The sequence below is a fragment of the Chelonia mydas genome, chromosome 2 (assembly GCF_015237465.2).
Source record: "Chelonia mydas isolate rCheMyd1 chromosome 2, rCheMyd1.pri.v2, whole genome shotgun sequence".
NCBI lineage: Eukaryota > Metazoa > Chordata > Testudines > Cheloniidae > Chelonia > Chelonia mydas.
The window spans coordinates 29,666,933-29,680,213 of NC_057850.1; positions in this window are offsets into that span (position 1 = coordinate 29,666,933).

The following is a 13,281-nucleotide window of genomic DNA, read 5'->3' on the forward strand; positions in this document are numbered from 1 at the left end:
CTGTACTTCCTCACATTTAAAATGTGAATAGAGATGTTTTGGTGGGAAAATGGGGGCTTGTTCATCTTTTAATTAAATTGTACTAGGAGGGTTATTTGGGGGAGAGACTGGGGAAAAATATAAATATTTTGCTGTAGAATGAAATCTTCCCCTTAAGGACACTTTCCATTCTAAAGTATGGAACACAGATAAATCTTAATCTGAAATGGTGTTCATGAAATGCGAAGAATATCCATCTACTATACCTTTTGGAGAATCAGGCCATATAAATAAACTTAAAGGGCCTGCTCCTCACCCACACTGAAATCAAAAAGGATTTTGTCACTGAATGCACTAGAAGCAGGAGCAAAAAGTGACCATAAAAATGGCATTGTGAGGTTCACTCTTTAATATCTCTAAAGTAAATTGGCTAATCTTGAAAGGAAAAATGTTATTACCTGACAGGAAACCCTTCAGACTCAACCTGGAATTTGAAGTCAAGCTGTTCCTTTTCTGATGTGTGCACCATCAGTAATAAAATAAAGACATTCTGAAATTGGAACTTTCTTAAAAATGTTGTTAATGATGCAGGAATCAAACTAGAATCCAGCTTGCAGTTTCCAAATGCTTTACTGACTCCATTGTAGCTCTGGGTGAAATATCCATAAAGGATACAGTGCTTTCTGTTGTAACATGCCTATTTTCCAGTTTGTAGTAAGTTCGTGGAATGTACCTAACATTTCCTTTTTGTTTAATGAAATATTGTTTGAAATGATTTTGGTACTAGGGTGTCTGAAATGTGTGATAATTTTCATAAGAGTTTTTGGAATTTTCAGTTGGGTTGGTTGCTTGTGATTGGTTAAACAGATCACATTCTACTCGCCATGCTTTCCTTTGAACCGTAGGGAGTGAGGAACTCAAGTGGCAGGACCAGTAGTAGAGCCTAAAGAGAAGCCTGTTAGGGGAGATGCTCAGGTCAATTCCCTCCACCCTTGCAGGGCACCCAGGCAACTTCCTTGCATTGCCAGGTGCAAGACATAGCCCCATCACACTGCTGTAAAGTCTTCTACAGAACAAATGCATCTCCTGTGGATGTAAGGCCCATTTGCATTCCTCCAAGTCCCAGTCACACTGAGAGAGGGTAGCCAAAAGGTGACAGAAGCTTATGCCTCTATTGGCTCCCATTCAATGGAAAGTGCTACCTGATGCTTCTTTGGCTTGCAGCTGCTGTTGCCTTAGCTCAGCCCTCGACCTTGAGTGGACCTCAGGATGGAGGATCTTAGATACTCCTACATCACATGTCAGTCCCAAAGTGGATCTTGCAAACTGACTCACAAAATGAATTGGCCAAAAATGTAATGAAATATTTGCCCAGCCCTGGACTGCAATGTAAGGGTAGGGGAATGGAAGTAACATTTTAGATTCATGTCTGCAACTAGATTGGCACAGGTAGAACCCTATGCCAGCCTGGATTCAGTTGCTGAGCTCAGGTATTATCTTGTTAATACAGCAAGCAGAGAAGTCTAGGAATTATATCCAAGGCACAGATCTGTTGAGCAGATAATGCCATTTTTTTAGTCACTTTCTGCCCATGAAAGCTGTTCAACAGCTATGAAAAGAACACAAATGGCAGTGGGTATTGTACTTTACTATGTGATGGACCATATAGTAGCAGAAGAAACTGTGTCAAATTTTCTTCCCTAGATTAGTAAATATGCACAGTCTTCATTAGATCAATCACCAGAAACATTTCCCACCTGTGTCAAGAGAGTTCGTGCTATAGCTACGGCTTCAAAAAGTAATATCAAGCAAAAATAAACTCAGCAAACAAGTAGCTGTGTAGCCATCTTGTGTATACATTTACACCATTGTTACTAGTTTTCCATTATTTTGAGCTTCGAAATTGTGTTGGGAACCTTTGAAAAACAGACACCATACCTGGTCTGAAGTGTATGCAACTAGACGTTGACATGATGCAATATGACACAAACAAAAATGAGAGGAAGGGAGAGGATGGTCGAAGATGATATAAGACAGTTAATAAGGTATATGTCTTGATGGTTAAGAACTAACCAATTTCATATTTTTTTTCTTTTGCACCTTTTCCAGTCCCTCTCTAAATGAATTAATATTTAAGAGGCAGACCCAACAGAGGGGATCACAGTCTAGTAACTAGAGCACAGATTATGGTTCAATACCTCCTGGTTTCTATATCCATGCTATAGAGTTGTTCTGTAAACCCAGCTGGCATTGTTTAAACAAATGATGATGTATGCCTTCTGGATTTTTCTGCTAAGTTCTATTTTATCATTAGCTCATTCTCTCAACCAAGCCCCCACCTGTTTGTCTGTTTTCTCCATCTACTCTACTGCCTCCTGTTTGTCATATACATTGTGAGCTTTCTTGGACAGAGACTATGTTCTCTTCATATGTCTGTGCAGTGCTTAGCACAATAGAGACCAGATTCTTGTTATCATAATACAGCTAATAAATAGTAATACATTGGACTAGGCACTTAGGGGTTGATTGTCTGAGGTCCTGACTGCTGAGCAGTTGGAGTAGTGTGTGCTCAGTACCTCTAACAAATAAGACCTTACTCTCTATCCGAGTCTCCACATCTGTACACAAATACCTTACAGGGTGTTGTGAAATTTAATTACATAGCATTGGCAAAGTCTATTAAGATCATTGGATGAAAGGCTACATATAAGGGTAAATTATTAATCTTATGTTTATTTAGTCTTTCACCTACCAACTGTATAAATGAATGGGCATTGCAAAAGTATCTGAGCGTCCTGGGTTAATGTTCAAGTCTTGTGATTCCACAGAGCCCTCTAGCACGGTGAATCCACACGAACAGTAACAACAGTTTAATAAATGAACCACTGAGACAGAGGAGAGACAGGAAATAACAACTAGAATGCCCAAAATATGCTCTGTTCTCTTCCCAGCCAGTATCCTTATGGCCTAGGCAATATGGCCTCATTCATACAGTAGCTCCAAGTAACAATGAAAGATTGAAAAAAATGTAACAATCATATTGTGTCTGCAGTACTGGCTAGCTAGGAAGTAGCACAGCCACACTGGAAGATTCTGCAGGCCCACACACAGCAAAGAGATGAGCTTCAGATCAAACAAATGAATCCACTGAAGCACAGCCCCATGTGGACAGGGCCCAGCAAGTCATGGTGGGTATTGTAGATCTGCAATGTGCCTCCCCCCCCCATTATATAGGAGCCTGTCACCTGCAAGTGCTGCAGAGTGCCTGAGTGGACAGCCTTTTTAATGTGCTTCCAGAATTTGGCTCTGTGCCAGGAAAGGCCTGCTTTGGTGACTGAATGAACTAAGGACTTATCCTGGAAAAGAAGTCAGGGAGAGCATAAAGACAGTGAGGAAATTGATGACCCATCATCCAGTGTCGAGAAAAAAATTACATTACCTGTGTTGTGTGGGAAGTTTGCATTCCGCCCACCCCCACAAATGCATTCAGAAACAATTCTTTAATTTTTTATGCCAAAAAAAAAAAAACTTTAACTGGTCATGCCAAGGTTCCTTCCCCACTCTGAACTCTAGGCTACAGATGTGGGGACTTGCATGAAAACCCCCTAAGCTTATTTTTACCAGCTTAGGTTAAAACTTCCCCAAGGTACAAACTATTTTACCTTTTGCCCTTGGACTTTATTGCTGCCACCACCAAGCGTCTAACAAATAGATAACAGGGAAAGAGCCCGCTTGGAAACGTCTTTCCCCCAAAAAATCCCCCCAAACCCTACACCCCCTTTCCTGGGGAAGGCTTGATAAAAATCCTCACCAATTTGCATAGGTGAACACAGACCCAAACCCTTGGATCTTAAGAAGAATGAAAAAGCAATCAGGTTCTTAAAAGAAGAATTTTAATTGAAGAAAAAAAGTAAAAGAATCACCTCTGTAAAATCAGGATGGTAAATACCTTACTGGGTAATCAGATTCAAAACACAGAGAATCCCTCTAGGCAAAACCTTAAGTTACAAAAAGACACAAAAACAGGAATATACATTCCATTCAGCACAGCTTATTTTATGAGTCATTTAAACAAAACAGAATCTAATGCATATCTAGCTAGATTACTTACTAAGTCCTAAGACTCCATTCCTTTTCTGTTCCCGGCAAAAGTACCACACAGACAGAGAGAGCCTTTGTTTCTCCCCTGACCCCTCCAGCTTTGAAAGTATCTTGTCTCCTCATTGGTCATTTTGGTCAGGTGCCAGGGAGGTTATCCTAGCTTCTTAACCCTTTACAGGTGAAAGGGTTTTTCCTCTGGCCAGGAGGGATTTTAAAGGTGTTTACCCTTCCCTTTATATTTATGACATGCCCCCCAAATCACAGATAAGGTGAAACACTGGCTGTTATTTCTTCCTGGAGCTCTAGGAGAAAACAGATTTAATAAGACACATGCACCTCTAAATATACTACCAAGTATATAAAAACTAACAATATTTTCCACATCTCAAGGATGATTTTAACCAGTTGGTTCTGGGAAACTTTCATGGGAGAGTGTATCAGCCACTTTGTCAGAAGCTCCTGAAATGTGTTGGATGTCGAAATCAAAATCTTGGGGAACTAAACTCCACCGAATAAGTTTTTTGTTATTTCCCGTGGCAGTATGAAGCCACTGTAGTGCAGCATGGTCAGTTTGCAGGTGGAAACGCCGTCCCCAAACATATGGGCGTAGCTTTTCCAGAGCGTAGACAATGGTGTAACATTCTTTTTCACTGACTGACCAGTCACTTTCCCTCTCAGACAGCTTCTTTGCTGAGAAACACTACAGGGTGGAATTCTTGATCCGGTCCTTCCTGCATTAAAACTGCTCCCACACCATGCTCAGACACATCTGTGGTTACTAGGAACGGTTTGTCAAAGTCTGGGGCCCTTAGCACAGGGTCAGACATGAGTGTCGCTTTAAGCTGGTTAAAGGCCTTCTGACATTCTTTGGTCCACTGAATGGCATTTGGCTGTTTCTTTTCGGTTAGGTCTGTCAGTGGGGTGACGATTTGTCTGTATTGCGGTACAAATCGCCTGTAATATCCGGCCAAGCCTAAGAAGGATTGAACCTGTTTCTTTGACTTTGGGACAGGCCACTTTTGGATAGCATCCACTTTGGCCTGTAGGGGGTTGATAGTTCCTTGACCCACCTGGTGTCCAAGGTAAGTCACTCTGTTTAGGCCTATTTGACACTTCTTAGCCTTAACAGTTAGTCCTGCCTCCCTTATGCGCTCGAAGACCTTTTTAGATGTTCCAGGTGTTCTGCCCAGGAATCCGAAAAGATGGCTACATCGTCAAGGTAGGCGACTGCATATTCTCCTAATCCTGCTAGGAGACCATCTACAAGTCTTTGGAAGGTGGCGGGTGCATTCCGCAGCCTGAAAAGGAGTACATTAAATTCGTACAGCCCGACATGTGTGGTGAAGGCTGACCTTTCCTTGGCGGATTCATCTAGTAGTACCTGCCAGTACCCCTTGGTTATGTCCAAGGTAGAGATGAACTGGGCCCATCCCAGTTTCTCTAATAGTTCATCTGTGCATGGCATTGGATAGTTGTCTGGGCGAGTTACAGCATTTAGCTTACGGTAGTCCACGCAAAAACGTATCTCCCCATCTGGTTTGGGACCTAGAACCACTGGAGATGCCCATGCACTGCCAGAAGGGCAGATTACACCCATCTGAAACATATCCTGGATCTCCCATTCTATAGCAGCTTTAGCTTGAGGAGACACCCGGTAAGGTTGGACTTTAATTGGGTGAGCATTACCTGTGTCAATGGAGTGGTATGCCCATTCAGTCAGTCCCGGGGTGGCTGAGAACGTTGGCGTGTAGCTAGTGCACAGCTCCTTGATCTCCTTTCGCTGCATACACCCAAGGGTCATGGAGAGGTTCACCTCTTCCATGCCACCAGCACTTTTCCCTTTGTAGTAGACTCCTTCAGGCCACTCAGCATCATCTCCTCCTTGGGCTCTAAACTGACAAACCTTTAATTCTCTGGAATAAAATGGCTTTAGAGAATTAATATGGTACACCTTAGGCTTTCGGTTGGAGGTGGGGAATGGTATGAGATAATGAACAGCTCCCAGGCGCTCCTGGACCATGAATGGCCCTTCCCACGATGCTTCCATTTTATGGGCCTGGAGCACCTTTAAGACCATGACCTTGTCCCCTACTTTGAAGAAACACTCTCTGGCATGTTTATCATATCAGGCTTTTTGCTCTTTTTGAGCATCCTGTAGGTTTTTTTAGCAAGGGCTAGAGAGGTTCGGAGGGTGTTTTGTAGGTTGGTTACAAAGTCCAGAATGTTAGTACCTGGAGAAGGTGTAAATCCTTCCCATTGCTGCTTCACCAACTGTAATGGACCCTTAACCTCGCAGCCATATACAAGTTCAAATGGTGAAAACCCTAAACTGGGATGTGGTACAGCTCTGTAGGCAAAGAGCAACTGCTGCAACAATCATTGGAGTGCTTATTTATGAATTTACGTATCATGGCCCCCAAAGTTCCATTAAACTTCTCCACCATGCCATTTGTTTGATGGTGGTAAGGAGTGGCAACAAAGTGATTTACCCCATGAGCTTCCCAAAGGTTTTCCATAGTTTCTGCCAGGAAATTAGTCCCTGCATCTGTGAGGATGTCGGAGGGCCAACCTACCCTGGCAAAAATGTCTGCTAGTGCCTGGCACACACTTTTAGCCCTGGTGTTGCTTAGAGCTACTGCTTCCGGCCATCGGGTGGCAAAATCCATGAAAGTCAGTGTGTACTGCTTTCCTCTGGGTGTCTTTTTTGGAAAAGGACCCACAATATCCACAGCTACTTGCTGAAATGGAACCTCAGTGATGGGGAGTGGCTGGAGAGGGGCTTTGACCTGGTCTTGGGGTTTTCCCACTTTTTGGCATACCTCACAAGACCGGACATAGGTAGAAACATCCTTGCCCATTCCCTCCCAGTGGAATGACCTCCCCAAATGGTCTTTAGTCCTGTTCACCCCAGTATGGCCACTAGGATGATCGTGGGCTAAGCTCAAGAGCTTGACCCGGTACTTAGTTGGAACTACCAACTGTCTCTGAGGATGCCAGTCTTCCTGGTGTCCACCCGAAAGAGTTTCCTTGTATAAAAGTCCCCTTTCTACAACAAACCTGGATTGATTAGAAGAGCTGAGAGGCGGTGGGTTGCTCCATGCTGCCGCCCACGCTCTTTGGAGGCTTTCCTCTGCTTCCTGTTCTGTCTCGAACTGTTCCCTTGATGCTGGAGACATCAGTTCCTCATTGGATTGTGGACCTAGGCTTTGGATTGTGGACCCAGGTCCCTCTGGAAGTAATGTAGGGGATGGGGCTGTTTCCATTGACTGTGAACCACTCTCTGCTGGTGCACTATGCTGGGGTTCAGGCTCCGGCTGAGCCGCTTGTGAAGGGTTATCGGCTGCTGCCGGTTCAGGTTCGGTGGGGCCCTCTGGTGTTGGGGTTGCAAGTACTGGATTCAGTGCTGGCAGTGAGTCTGGTGCTGGTTGTTCCGCCGGTTCTGGTTCTGGGACTGGCTCTGTCTGGGTCTCTGGGACTGGATCCACTACTTCTGTTGCAGACATTGGCCTGGGGTCCGGGTCCATCACCTATGACCGGGTCCTGGTAAAAGTTTCCAGAACAGAACTAGGCGTGATGGCTTGTTTAGCCTGGCTGAAGGTGATGATTCCCACCCTCTTGGCTGGCTTCACACGATTGGCCAAGTCTTCCCCCAACAGCATGGGGATGGGATAATCATCATAGACTGCAAAAGTCCATGTTTCTGACCAGCCCTTGTACTGGACAGGCAACTTGGCTGTAGGCAAATTGAAAGAGTTGGACTTGAAGGGTTGAATCATCACTTGGATCTCTGGATTGATTAAATTGGGGTTCACTAAGGAAGCATGGATAGCCCACACTTGTGCTCTGGTGTCCCTCCATGCAGTGACCACATTCACAGTTTCCCTCCGCTCCGAGGGTATCTGGGAGGTATCTGGGCCTGAGGACCTCTGGTGTGATTCTGGTGCAATGAACTGTAATCCGTTGGGGTTCTTGGGGCAGTTGGCCTTCACATGCCCCGGCTCATTACATTTAAAACATTGTCCAGCTGACGGGTCACTGGGGCGAGGTGGGTTGCTGGAGAATGGTGTGGTGGGACAATAAGGTGGCTGGAGGGTTCCTTGGGGGGTAGGTGGGGCCTTGGGCTGCCCCCGTTAGTAGGGTGTGGTCTGAGGTTGTACCTTCTGGTATCCGCTCCAACTGTGACCAGTTTTTTTTCTTTTCTGCCATCTCCACCCATTTGGCTCCAATCTCCCCCGCCTCGGTTACAGTTTTGGGCTTCCCATCTAGGATGTATCTTTCTATTTCCTCAGGAACACCCTCTAAGACCTACTCCATTTGCATTAGGAAGGGCAAATCTTCTGGAGATTTAACACTTGCTCCTGATATACAGGCATCCCAATGTTTCACAGTGTGGTAGGCATGTCGGGTAAATGACACATCTGGTTTCCACCTCAGGGCTCTGAACACCTGACAGGAATGCTCGGGTGTTAGCCCCATTCTGACTCTCGCCTTGGTTTTAAAAAGTTCATTCTTGTTCATGTGTTCCTTAGGCATTTCAGCTGCCACCTCAGCTAAGGGTCCACTGAGCTGCGGCCTCAGCTCTACCATGTATTGGTCTGTAGAGATGCTGTACCCAAGGCCCTTTCGAAGTTTTCTAGGAAGGCCTCAGTATCATCTCCTGCCTTGTAGGTGGGGAACTTTCTGGGATGGGAAGTGGTACCTGGAGAAGGATTGCTAGGGTTTGTTGGTATATTCTGCTGAGCCTTTGCCTTCTCCATCTCCAGTGCATGCTTACTCTCTTTTTCCTTCTCCTGCAGTTCTTTGTCCCTTGCCTCCATTTCTTTTCCCCTTTCCTCCATAGCTCTCCTGTGGGCAGCCTCTTTGTACTTTTCTACCTCAATAGCTCTCCTGTGGGCTTTTTCTGCCTCTTTCGCTGCCTCCAGTCTGGTTAACTCCAATTTGTGTTGTGTCTTGGTTTCTGTCATGTTTGTCTCTCTGTTTTTAACTAACTTTACACCCAAGAGTTAGAAATAAAACAAACAAAAACTTGGCTTATAAAATGTTGCTGTGCTGTAACTGGATACCTATGTTCTCTGATAGTTATTGTGAGCCTACAGAAAAATCCTTAAAAAAACAAAAACCTAACACTTTTGTCTCCAGGCAAATAGACAGAAAACCCATCCAGTTGCTCTTAGGTAAAAAAATATATATATCTTCTTCAGGTCTGTGAAGACTTGTGAATTTCCCTGCAGGAGGTTAACTACCCTGCCTTTAGGTAGAGAAAACTCCAGCTCACAAAAGACAATTCCCTTTTGTCTCTGCTCTGGCCCCAAAGCAGAGACAAAAAAAAACAACCAAAAAAACCTCTAACTGCTTTCAGCCAAACACCTGCTTTCCAGCAGCCCAAAGGAAAAAAAAATCCTTTTTAAAATCTGTGCTTCTGGTTCAAAAAATCTCAAATTGATCTCAAAATTATTTCAAGTTAATCCCACCTCTACCACCATGTCAAGGTTCCTTCCCCACTCTGAATTCTAGGCTACAGATGTGGGGACCTGCATGAAAACCCCCTAAGCTTATTTTTACCAGCTTCAGTTAAAACTTCCCCAAGGTACAAACTATTTTACCTTTTGCCCTTGGACTTTATTGCTGCCACCGCCAAGCGTCTAACAAATAGATAACAGGGAAAGAGCCCGCTTGGAAACGTCTTTTCCCCCAAAATCCTCCCCAAACCCTACACCCCCTTTCCTGGGGAAGACTTGATAAAAATCCTCACCAATTTGCATAGGTTAACATAGACCCAAACCCTTGGATCTTAGGAGAAGAATGAAAAAGCAATCAGGTTCTTAAAAGAAGAATTTTAATTGAAGAAAAAAAGTAAAAGACTTACTGGGTAATCAGATTCAAAACATAGAGAATCCCTCTAAGCAAAACCTTAAGTTACAAAAAGACACAAAAACAGGAATATACATTTCATTCAGCACAGCTTATTTTATGAGCCATTTAAACAAAACAGAATCTAATGCATATCTAGCTAGATTACTTACTAAGTTCTAAGATTCCATTCCTTTTCTGTTCCCGGCAAAAGCACCACACAGACAGAGAGAGCCTTTGTTTCTCCCCCCACTCCTCCAGACTTTGAAAGTATCTTGTCTCCTTATTGGTCATTTTGGTCAGGTGCCAGGGAGGTTATCCTAGCTTCTTAACCCTTTACAGGTGAAAGGGTTTTTCCTCTGGCCAGGAGGGATTTTAAAGGTGTTTATCTTTCCCTTTATATTTATGACAGGCCAATTGAAAGAGCTAGCAAAGGTCTCATTCAATATGACCCTATATGCAATTTTCACATCTGCATCAATATGGAGTGGTCAGTGCATACAAATGCACTGCATTCACCACAATGCTGGTGGCTCTTCTGGTCAGCTGACCTTGGGCAAACATGGCAGGGTCCATTGATGAGTTTGTTAAGTATACCTCTGGTGGCTGGTTTTCTATGGTAGCCAAGGGATAAGGGTGCTACGTTGCTGGACATGGCAAGATGATGGGTATGATGGAATAGTCTCGTTATATGTGAGCATGTTTAGTGAGGGAGAAATAGTTACTACTATTACACTACAAGATATTCTCACTAGAAGCAAACCTGTACATAGAAAAACGGACGAATAGTGCAAAATGTTTGAGAAACATTCATACCCCACATACTTGTCTGAAGCAGAAAAAAGTGCTTTTCATGATTTTTCCCCCCACTGAATTGTGTATATGTGTTTAGGTGAAAATGTCCTAAAACAGCATAGTTGGAGGGCCACTGGTTCATGAGTTGTCACAACATGTGCTCAGAGAGTACACCATTATCCCACAAATGTGAATGAGGTTGTGTGTCATTGTCCTTAGCCAAACACTCACAAAAAAGCATACTGGCTCCAGACAGATGTGGTGGTTTGCTGCTAAAACTTTCAGAGCACCTTAGCCTGCCCCCTGCATCCCTTTCCTGGCCAGAGTCTTCATTAGGCCATTTGTAACTAAGCCACTTAGGCAGGGGTGAAAGTAAGTCTAGGGACTTACCGGTACGGGGTTGGGCTGGGCCCGGCTCTGGCCCCCGGAAGGGGAGGGTTGCAGCGGCCGAGCCCCGGGCCCTTTAAATTATCCCCGGAGCCTGCCGGAGCACTGGGGAAGTGGCGGCAGGGCTCCGGGGATGGGCTCGGCCACTGCTACCGCCTTGGACCCTTTAAATCTCTGCCCCAGCCCCGCCGCCGCTACCCCAGGGCTCTGGCAGCGGGGCTCTGGCAGCAATTTAAAGGGCTGGGGGCTCCAGCTGCTGCTGGGAGCCGCAGGCCCTTTAAATTGCACCTGGGGAAGCCGATCCACCCCGGTACGGCGCACCGGCTCTTGCCGGTACACCGTGCCGGGGCGTACCAGCTTACTTTCACCTCTGCACTTAGGTCTCATTTGCGTTACAGAGTTGCCTGATCCAGAAAGAGTTTAGAAAATTAGGGCTTAGAGTGAAGTCGTCAGGTAGCATGGGTGTATCAACCTGTGTGAACAGGCTACAGCTTCTTTTAATGGAGTGCTGTAAAGTGTGATTTCCACACTATTTTACAGCTTCCCCTGGGGTTGAGCTTCTTTATTAGTAGACCTGAACTAATAATTTGTACATGACAGAAACCAATAATGAATTGTAATACAAGTGTTTTGAGTATTGTAAAGCCTTACTTTTAATTTCATAAGCAAAAAAATTGCACTAACTGAATTTTCAATCCATTCACTAGACATGCCATGTAAAACTGTTTAATTAATTTTTACATGAAAATGGTATACTGTACAGTATGTCAATGAAATTTTATTCTGTGGCTCTATTACTGAGAAACTTTCTGATGAAAGGACGTACAAATTAGTTCTAAATTGTACAGCAAAGAGAAATGGAAGGGACATTAGCTTTAAAGTAACATATCATAATATGTTGTTTGTATTACAAATATCCTAATGCTATTCCAGGTGCCTTGGAGCCCCAGTCATGAGCTAGGACCCTGTTTTATATATCAGAGAGATAGCCATGTTAGTCTGTATCCACAAAAACAACGAGGAGTCCAGTGGCACATTAAAGACTAACAGATTTATTTGGATATAAGCTTTCATGGTTAAAAAATCCACTTCTTCAGATGCATAGAGTGAAAATTACAGATACAGGCATAAATATATATTGGCACATGAAGAGAAGGGAGTTATCTTACAAGCGGAGAACCAACGTTGAAGGCCAATTTTGTCAGGCTGGATGTAGTCCATTCCCAATAATTGATGAGGAGGTGTCAAGACCAAGGACCCTATTGTTTTAGATAGGTTTCAGCTTAATTAATGGTGATGGTTAGAGCTGGGCAAGACTTTCTGAATGAAACTTTTTTTCGAGTCAACCGAAACATTTCACAAATTTGTGTTGAATTCACTGAATGGTTTCATTTGGAAATAAAAAAAAAGAAACCCTAAAAATGAACACAAAACATTTAATTTTGATATTTTTAAAATGAAATGTTTCTTTTTTTTTATTCAAAAATGACTTTTCATTTTGAAATTTCCTTCTATTTTATTATTTTTTTAATTTCAAATAACAGCTAAAAATGAAAAGTTTTATTTTCTTTTACTTGTCAGTTTGCTGCCTGTGATGCTGACTGCAGAGAAAGTAGGAAAGCAGTTAGCTGGCTTCAGGCATTGAGCTTGCCTGTCAATGGGGGAATGAAGATGTCAATGCTGGCCCTTAGCATAAGCATCAGCATCCTGACTTATGCAAATCTTGCACAGGTCAGTGGGGAACAGAGAACAAGGGGTAAAAATCTATGGGCAGGAGAAAATTGGGAATTATAGGGAATTAGGCAGTGAGGAGGGATGTAAATTGGGAAGGAGCTGGCCGCTAGAAACAACTAACTCTCAGATCCTCCTAACTATTATCAGTGCATGTGGTCTGATGCAGCCCAATCTTAGGATGTGTGAGGCTGATTAAAGGGTCCCAGAAGAACCTCCCCACTGCCAAGAAGCTAGGAAGGAGCAGAAGAAGAAAAGTGAGATGTAGAAGAAGAAAAGAGATGAAGGGAGGAACCCTGGAGAGAGAAATCCCGGGGACAAGCAATGTGTATTCACTAAGGGAACAACTGCTGCAATGACAGCTGGAGGGAGAAGCAAAGAGAGATGGAGGAATCCAGTGAAACTGAGAATGAGGGATGGAGGGACCCAGCAGGAGAA